The sequence below is a fragment of the Haemorhous mexicanus genome, chromosome 19 (genome assembly GCF_027477595.1).
Source record: "Haemorhous mexicanus isolate bHaeMex1 chromosome 19, bHaeMex1.pri, whole genome shotgun sequence".
Classification (NCBI taxonomy): Eukaryota; Metazoa; Chordata; class Aves; order Passeriformes; family Fringillidae; genus Haemorhous; species Haemorhous mexicanus.
Genome location: NC_082359.1, coordinates 13617895 through 13626066, shown reverse-complemented (window position 1 = coordinate 13626066; position 8172 = coordinate 13617895). Strand labels below are relative to the sequence as shown.

Here is an 8172-nt window from a genome sequence, read left to right as displayed (position 1 = left end):
TCTCCTGGAGTCACAGCCCATTTTCCAGGCCGAGTGCTGGCTGCACACCCCTGCACTAACACTTGATGTGTTTACACAAGCCCAGCTGCTGTCCCCGAGCTGTGTGTGATCACAAACCCACTTGGTGTCCCACATTACAGCTCTTTCATGAGCAGCAGCCTAAGGAGGGACCCACATGAAAGTCCTGGACATGAACAGCAGGTGGTTGGGGTGGTCACCTTTGGGTGTGCCAGGCAAGGAGGGGACACTCTCTGAGTGCCCACAGTTGGGCTCTTGGCACTCCTCCACCCCTGCTTCTCTGCCCTGGCTGCAGCTCCCTACGTTCTATCCCTCCTCAATAATAAAACATCAAAATGCTTCAAAATTATGATAAGTGCAACGTCAGGGTTTTTTTGTTTCCTTTTTGATTCAGGAGCCCTCCAGGCGGTTCTTTGAGCTTTACACATTTCAGTGCACACCCTGCCTTGCTGCTGGAGGTCTGCTGCTCCACCAGTGCCCTCAGAGAGGCTCACACTGGATGTAAATACAGCTGAAGAGGAGCCCCAGCTGAGCTCGGGAACCTGCAGGGGCTGCAGTACTGATGTGCCCAGCAGGGATTGCAGTGATGCATTGGGATCATTTCAGTTCCACAGATCTCTCATGTGCAGGCAGGAATTTCCCACAGCCTCGCCCTTGCAGCCCACTGCCATATTTACTTTCTGCACTTCTGGAAAAAAGGCCAAGTCTCACTTGCCATACTGCCAGGGGATGACTCTGAGTCAGAAACTGGAACAGAATTTGGGCCAAAATCCAACGTACTTCAAAACAATCTGCTCTTACTGGTGTACCTGTCAAAGGTCTTTGCAATTCTTTTAACTGAAAATTATTCTGGCTTCTTCAGCTTCATCACAAGTTAATCCTATAATAGGACAACAGTCATTAAAATCAAGAAAACATTAGTTACACTGAAGCCATAATTAAAACCAGTCCTTGATGTTATAAGAGCTGAACACCATTTTTAAGATATAATTGATACCATGATGATTTATTCAATTTATGCACAGATTTTGCTAAATCTTTTAAACACTTTACATTTTTCTTGTAGGGAACAGATCATTAGAGTGGAGGGATTTCTGCAGTTTAGATTACACACATTTTATGGTCAACTTCAGTTCTATTCTGCAGCACAGGAAATGTCTCTGGATGCTGTTTATGCAGTGGCTGGGGTTGACATGAGCTGTAAGTTCTGAATGCCATGGATTGCCTCCACACAACAACAGCCTGGTACGTGGGTGTCCTCCACTTGTGAAATAAATCAGTGCATTCCAGTATGTTTGGGTCCCAGTCCGTGCAGCATTTGTAGTGTTAGCATTTTGATCTGTCGTGTCAGTTGTAAGAGAAAACAAGGATGAAGTCTCCTTCATGACTTGCTTTTAAAACATAATTGATTTCTACAGCCGAGTGCATTAATCACGGTTGGTTAGTTAATGAAGTTTCAGATTTGTGAGGTACTTTTTGAAGTGAGTGTTACCCCGTGTTTTCCTCCAGAATGATCATTTCCAGCCAGGCTGGATGGGGCTACCAAAGCAGAGGGGTTTTGTCCTCAAGCCAGAGAGAAGTGGGTCAGCTGGCTCTTGGATTCTGCAGCTTGTCTGACACGCAGTCCCTGGGCAGCCCCAGGCAGGTCACAGCTCCAGCTCTCACAGGAATGAACACATTCCTTGAGGGCTGCTTGCACCCAGGCTTTTGCAATATCTGCACACGAGCACCTCCTCGGGCATTTTACCCTACCCAAATGATGCCACTGTCAAATCTTAGACCAGGCAGAGAAAAAGTCATTTCTTATTTTTTGTATTTCAGCTCTCAAGGAGGACTCCTGCTCCTGAGCCCAGGCTCATCTCCTCCCCTTGCTGACTGCACTGGAGATGTCACTGCTTCTGTGCTCCTCACTCCTTCCCCAGAGGGAAAACTCTCTCCTGGGTTAGGATTTGGCTGCAGAGAGGAAGTATGAACTGAAGGAGCTAAGGAAAGGAATGGCAGCTTCACTTTAGCTGGATAAAAGGCTGAGCCATACCTATCTCTCACATCAAGCAGAGATTAAACAGAAGAGGCAACACGAAATAGGGATGAAATAATTTTTCACAGAGTGCTCTCTCAGCATAAAGGAATTTAAAGGAAATGATGTCTGTAGGATGCCATGGAACAGGGGCAGAGCTGTGCAGCTGTGGCAGAAGAAGAGCAGTGGTGGCTTCAGAGGAAGTTTTGGGGTCCATGGCCTGAGTGGAAACAGCCTCTGCTGGATTTGAAAACCCTGGTGGGCTCAGGCTCAGGTCTCACACACTCCTTCATGAGAAGATAAACTTTGCACTCAGAGAAAAGCTCACAGAGGTTCAGTGAGGAGATACTGGGGGTGTTTTTCCTCGGGTTGTTCTCCCCACAGCTCCTGGTGCTCTGAGCAGAGCTGTGGCCCTGGGGACAGGTGACTTTGCAGAGCCCTGCAGGTGTCCCAGTGCAGCTCAGCTCCTCCTGGGAAATGCCCCCTCTGTGCCACAGAGCAACCCCCAGGAGAAGCCTTGGAATAACTGCAGTGATGGCCCAATGCCATGGGCTGGTCTGGGGTGGAGATCTGCAGCACTGGGAGGGAGGACAGCTCTGCAACATCATCACCCTCAGCTCTGTCCAGTCAGGAAATTCCTTGCTACTTAGAAATGCATTTTAATCTCTTGCATCAATATTAATTTTATTCAAGGAAACAAAACTCACTCAGCAAGCCTATGAGCATGGGTAGGAGTGATGACAGTTTCCAGAACCATGCCTGCATTGCTGATTTTCCAAGGCCTGGGTCCCCCAGTGCCAAAAACGTGCACTGCTGTGTGCCTGTGGCCCTGATGCTTTATGTATGAGAAGGTAATGGATCGTGCTTCTGAAAGGAAAAACGGGAACAATATTAAATTATTCTCCCTCTTAATTAAAAGCATAATTATTAAAGGAACAACTAGATTGAGAATCCAGATTGTGTGAGAGGAAAGTTGCCCATGTCGTGTGTGCTCTCCTGGCTGAGCAGCTCTGCTGCTGCCCTGCAACCTGGGCCAGGTTACAGCAATAATTGCAAGCCCCCAGGAGCCCAGCTCAGAAATTTTTGTATGTTCTCAGGAGACAAAGATGAGTGATCATCAAAGGCAGAGGAACACAGCATGACTGTCATAAGCCTGAAGTTACAACTTAGACATGCAATAGAAAATATCACTGGTACCTCTCCAGTGCATAGCCTGTAGTAATTAAAAACTTGATCCCTGCTGTTTTATCATCTCATTAGCAATGGGGGCACAAGACTTTTATCCTTGTTTGTCAGGAATCAAACATACCAGAGGAACTCTGATTATAAATTGATGAAAGTAAAGTTAAACTTTTAAATAAGAGCAGTTTCAGTTCACAATGTTTTGAAAGCTGATGAAAGAGATCTCAGTTTAGTCAAAAATAATCCCCAAGTCCAGCACAGACAGTAGAGGTCAGTGCTGGCAGCGGGAGGTGCAAGGGCATTTGGAAAGGGCATGCACTTGTGAAATGTACTGGCTGAGAGGGAAATAAACTTTCTGAGAGTTGGTACAACAGGATTGAAACTCGTGAAGAATTTTAGCTCTTCAAGCATTTCACAGAGCTCAGGCCTCTGACAGTTTTCCTTGCACAGAGTTCCTGGACAGAAGGTGCCAGAGAGTGCATTACAGGTGTGTTCCTGTTTGAGTGCATTACAGGTGTGTTCCTGTGTGTGACAGACAGTGTCAGAGCAGTGCTGGTGTGTTCCTGTGTGTGACAGACTGTGTCAGAGCAGTGCAGGTGTGTTCCTGTCCATGACAGACTGTGTCAGAGCAGTGCAGGTGTGTTCCTGTGTGTGACAGACTGTGTCAGAGCAGTGCAGGTGTGTTCCTGTGTGTGACAGACTGTGTCAGAGCAGTGCAGGTGTGTTCCTGTGTGTGACAGACTCTGTCAGAGCAGTGCAGGTGTGTTCCTGTGTGTGACAGACTGTGTCAGAGCAGTGCAGGTGTGTTCCTGTCCATGACAGACTGTGTTAGAGCAGTGCAGGTGTGTTCCTGTCCATGACAGACTGTGTCAGAGCAGTGCAGGTGTGTTCCTGTGTGTGACAGACTGTGTCAGAGCAGTGCTGGTGTGTTCCTGTGTGTGACAGACTGTGTCAGAGCAGTGCAGGTGTGTTCCTGTGTGCGACAGTGTCAGAGCAGTGCAGGTGTGTTCCTGTGTGTGACAGACTGTGTCAGAGCAGTGCAGGTGTGTTCCTGTCCATGACAGACTGTGTTAGAGCAGTGCAGGTGTGTTCCTGTGTGTGACAGACTGTGTCAGAGCAGTGCAGGTGTGTTCCTGTGTGTGACAGACTGTGTCAGGGCAGTGCAGGTGTGTTCCTGTGTGTGACAGACTGTGTCAGAGCAGTGCAGGTGTGTTCCTGTGTGTGACAGACTGTGTCAGAGCAGTGCAGGTGTGTTCCTGTGTGTGACAGACTGTGTCAGAGCAGTGCAGGTGTGTTCCTGTGTGTGACAGACTGTGTCAGAGCAGTGCTGGTGTGTTCCTGTGTGTGACAGACTGTGTTAGAGCAGTGCAGGTGTGTTCCTGTGTGTGACAGACTGTGTCAGAGCAGTGCAGGTGTGTTCCTGTGTGTGACAGACTGTGTCAGAGCAGTGCAGGTGTGTTCCTGTCCATGACAGACTGTGTTAGAGCAGTGCAGGTGTGTTCCTGTGTGTGACAGACTGTGTCAGAGCAGTGCAGGTGTGTTCCTGTGTGTGACAGACTGTGTCAGGGCAGTGCAGGTGTGTTCCTGTGTGTGACAGACTGTGTCAGAGCAGTGCTGGTGTGTTCCTGTGTGTGACAGACTGTGTTAGAGCAGTGCTGGTGTGTTCCTGTGTGTGACAGACTGTGTCAGAGCAGTGCAGGTGTGTTCCTGTGTGTGACAGACTGTGTCAGAGCAGTGCTGGTGTGTTCCTGTCCATGACAGACTGTGTCAGAGCAGTGCAGGTGTGTTCCTGTGTGTGACAGACTGTGTCAGAGCAGTGCTGGTGTGTTCCTGTGTGTGACAGACTGTGTCAGAGCAGTGCAGGTGTGTTCCTGTGTGTGACAGACTGTGTCAGAGCAGTGCAGGTGTGTTCCTGTGTGTGACAGACTGTGTCAGAGCAGTGCTGGTGTGTTCCTGTGTGTGACAGACTGTGTTAGAGCAGTGCAGGTGTGTTCCTGTGTGTGACAGACTGTGTCAGAGCAGTGCAGGTGTGTTCCTGTGTGTGACAGACTGTGTTAGAGCAGTGCTGGTGTGTTCCTGTGTGTGACAGACTGTGTTAGAGCAGTGCTGGTGTGTTCTGTGTGTGACAGACTGTGTCAGAGCAGTGCAGGTGTGTTCCCATGTGTGACAGACTGTGTCAGAGCAGTGCAGGTGTGTTCCTGTGTGTGACAGACTGTGTCAGAGCAGTGCAGGTGTGTTCCTGTGTGTGACAGGCTGTGTCAGAGCAGTGCAGGTGTGTTCCTGTGTGTGACAGACTGTGTTAGAGCAGTGCTGGTGTGTTCCTGTCCATGACAGACTGTGTTAGAGCAGTGCTGGTGTGTTCCTGTGTGTGACAGGCTGTGTCAGAGCAGTGCAGGTGTGTTCCTGTGTGTGACAGACTGTGTCAGAGCAGTGCAGGTGTGTTCCTGTGTGTGACAGACTGTGTCAGAGCAGTGCAGGTGTGTTCCTGTCCATGACAGACTGTGTCAGAGCAGTGCAGGTGTGTTCCTGTGTGTGACAGACTGTGTCAGAGCAGTGCTGGTGTGTTCCTGTCCGTGACAGACTGTGTCAGAGCAGTGCAGGTGTGTTCCTGTGTGTGACAGACTGTGTCAGAGCAGTGCTGGTGTGTTCCTGTGTGTGACAGACTCTGTCAGAGCAGTGCAGGTGTGTTCCTGTGTGTGACAGACTGTGTCAGAGCAGTGCAGGTGTGTTCCTGTCCATGACAGACTGTGTTAGAGCAGTGCTGGTGTGTTCCTGTCCATGACAGACTGTGTCAGAGCAGTGCAGGTGTGTTCCTGTGTGTGACAGACTGTGTCAGAGCAGTGCAGGTGTGTTCCTGTCCATGACAGACTGTGTCAGAGCAGTGCAGGTGTGTTCCTGTGTGTGACAGACTGTGTCAGAGCAGTGCAGGTGTGTTCCTGTGTGTGACAGACTGTGTCAGAGCAGTGCAGGTGTGTTCCTGTGTGTGACAGACTGTGTCAGAGCAGTGCAGGTGTGTTCCTGTGTGTGACAGACTGTGTCAGAGCAGTGCAGGTGTGTTCCTGTGTGTGACAGACTGTGTCAGAGCAGTGCTGGTGTGTTCCTGTCCATGACAGACTGTGTTAGAGCAGTGCAGGTGTGTTCCTGTCCATGACAGACTGTGTTAGAGCAGTGCTGGTGTGTTCCTGTCCATGACAGACTGTGTCAGAGCAGTGCAGGTGTGTTCCTGTGTGTGACAGACTGTGTCAGAGCAGTGCTGGTGTGTTCCTGTGTGTGACAGACTGTGTCAGAGCAGTGCAGGTGTGTTCCTGTGTGTGACAGACTGTGTCAGAGCAGTGCAGGTGTGTTCCTGTGTGTGACAGACTGTGTCAGAGCAGTGCAGGTGTGTTCCTGTGTGTGACAGACTGTGTCAGGGCAGTGCAGGTGTGTTCCTGTGTGTGACAGACTGTGTCAGAGCAGTGCTGGTGTGTTCCTGTGTGTGACAGACTGTGTCAGAGCAGTGCTGGTGTGTTCCTGTGTGTGACAGACTGTGTCAGAGCAGTGCAGGTGTGTTCCTGTGTGCGACAGTGTCAGAGCAGTGCAGGTGTGTTCCTGTGTGTGACAGACTGTGTCAGAGCAGTGCAGGTGTGTTCCTGTCCATGACAGACTGTGTTAGAGCAGTGCAGGTGTGTTCCTGTGTGTGACAGACTGTGTCAGAGCAGTGCTGGTGTGTTCCTGTGTGTGACAGACTGTGTCAGAGCAGTGCTGGTGTGTTCCTGTGTGTGACAGACTGTGTCAGAGCAGTGCAGGTGTGTTCCTGTGTGTGACAGACTGTGTCAGAGCAGTGCAGGTGTGTTCCTGTGTGTGACAGGCTGTGTCAGAGCAGTGCTGGTGTGTTCCTGTCTATGACAGACTGTGTTAGAGCAGTGCAGGTGTGTTCCTGTGTGTGACAGACTGTGTCAGAGCAGTGCAGGTGTGTTCCTGTGTGTGACAGACTGTGTCAGAGCAGTGCAGGTGTGTTCCTGTGTGTGACAGACTGTGTCAGAGCAGTGCAGGTGTGTTCCTGTGTGTGACAGACTGTGTCAGAGCAGTGCAGGTGTGTTCCTGTGTGTGACAGACTGTGTCAGAGCAGTGCAGGTGTGTTCCTGTCCATGACAGACTGTGTCAGAGCAGTGCAGGTGTGTTCCTGTCCATGACAGACTGTGTTAGAGCAGTGCAGGTGTGTTCCTGTGTGTGACAGACTGTGTCAGAGCAGTGCTGGTGTGTTCCTGTGTGTGACAGACTGTGTCAGAGCAGTGCTGGTGTGTTCCTGTGTGTGACAGACTGTGTCAGAGCAGTGCTGGTGTGTTCCTGTCCATGACAGACTGTGTTAGAGCAGTGCAGGTGTGTTCCTGTGTGTGACAGACTGTGTCAGAGCAGTGCAGGTGTGTTCCTGTCCATGACAGACTGTGTCAGAGCAGTGCAGGTGTGTTCCTGTCCATGACAGACTGTGTCAGAGCAGTGCTGGTGTGTTCCTGTGTGTGACAGACTGTGTCAGAGCAGTGCTGGTGTGTTCCTGTGTGTGACAGACTGTGTCAGAGCAGTGCAGGTGTGTTCCTGTCCATGACAGACTGTGTCAGAGCAGTGCAGGTGTGTTCCTGTGTGTGACAGACTGTGTTAGAGCAGTGCAGGTGTGTTCCTGTGTGTGACAGACTGTGTCAGAGCAGTGCTGGTGTGTTCCTGTGTGTGACAGACTGTGTTAGAGCAGTGCAGGTGTGTTCCTGTGTGTGACAGACTGTGTTAGAGCAGTGCTGGTGTGTTCCTGTCCCTGATAACTCCATTTGAGCAGTGCAGGTGTGTTCCTGTCCCTGATTTCTCCTTTGGAGCAGTGCAGGTGTGTTCCTTTCCCTGGTAACTCCGTTTGAGCAGTGCTGGTGTGTTCCTGTCCCTGATAACTCCAGTGGAGCAGCAGCAGTGTTGCCTTCCCTCACACACGTTGC

General features: G+C 50.3%; 1 long non-coding RNA gene across 1 annotated transcript in view; it reads right to left on the bottom strand.

The window, feature by feature from the left end:
* Positions 1-656: 656 nt before the first annotated feature.
* Positions 657-8172, bottom strand: part of LOC132336271 (uncharacterized) — a 44643-nt gene continuing 37127 nt past the window's right edge. Inside the window, exon 3 of the long non-coding RNA XR_009488838.1 lies at positions 657-1357. This is a non-coding gene — a long non-coding RNA (uncharacterized LOC132336271). The remainder of the gene's footprint in view (positions 1358-8172) is intronic.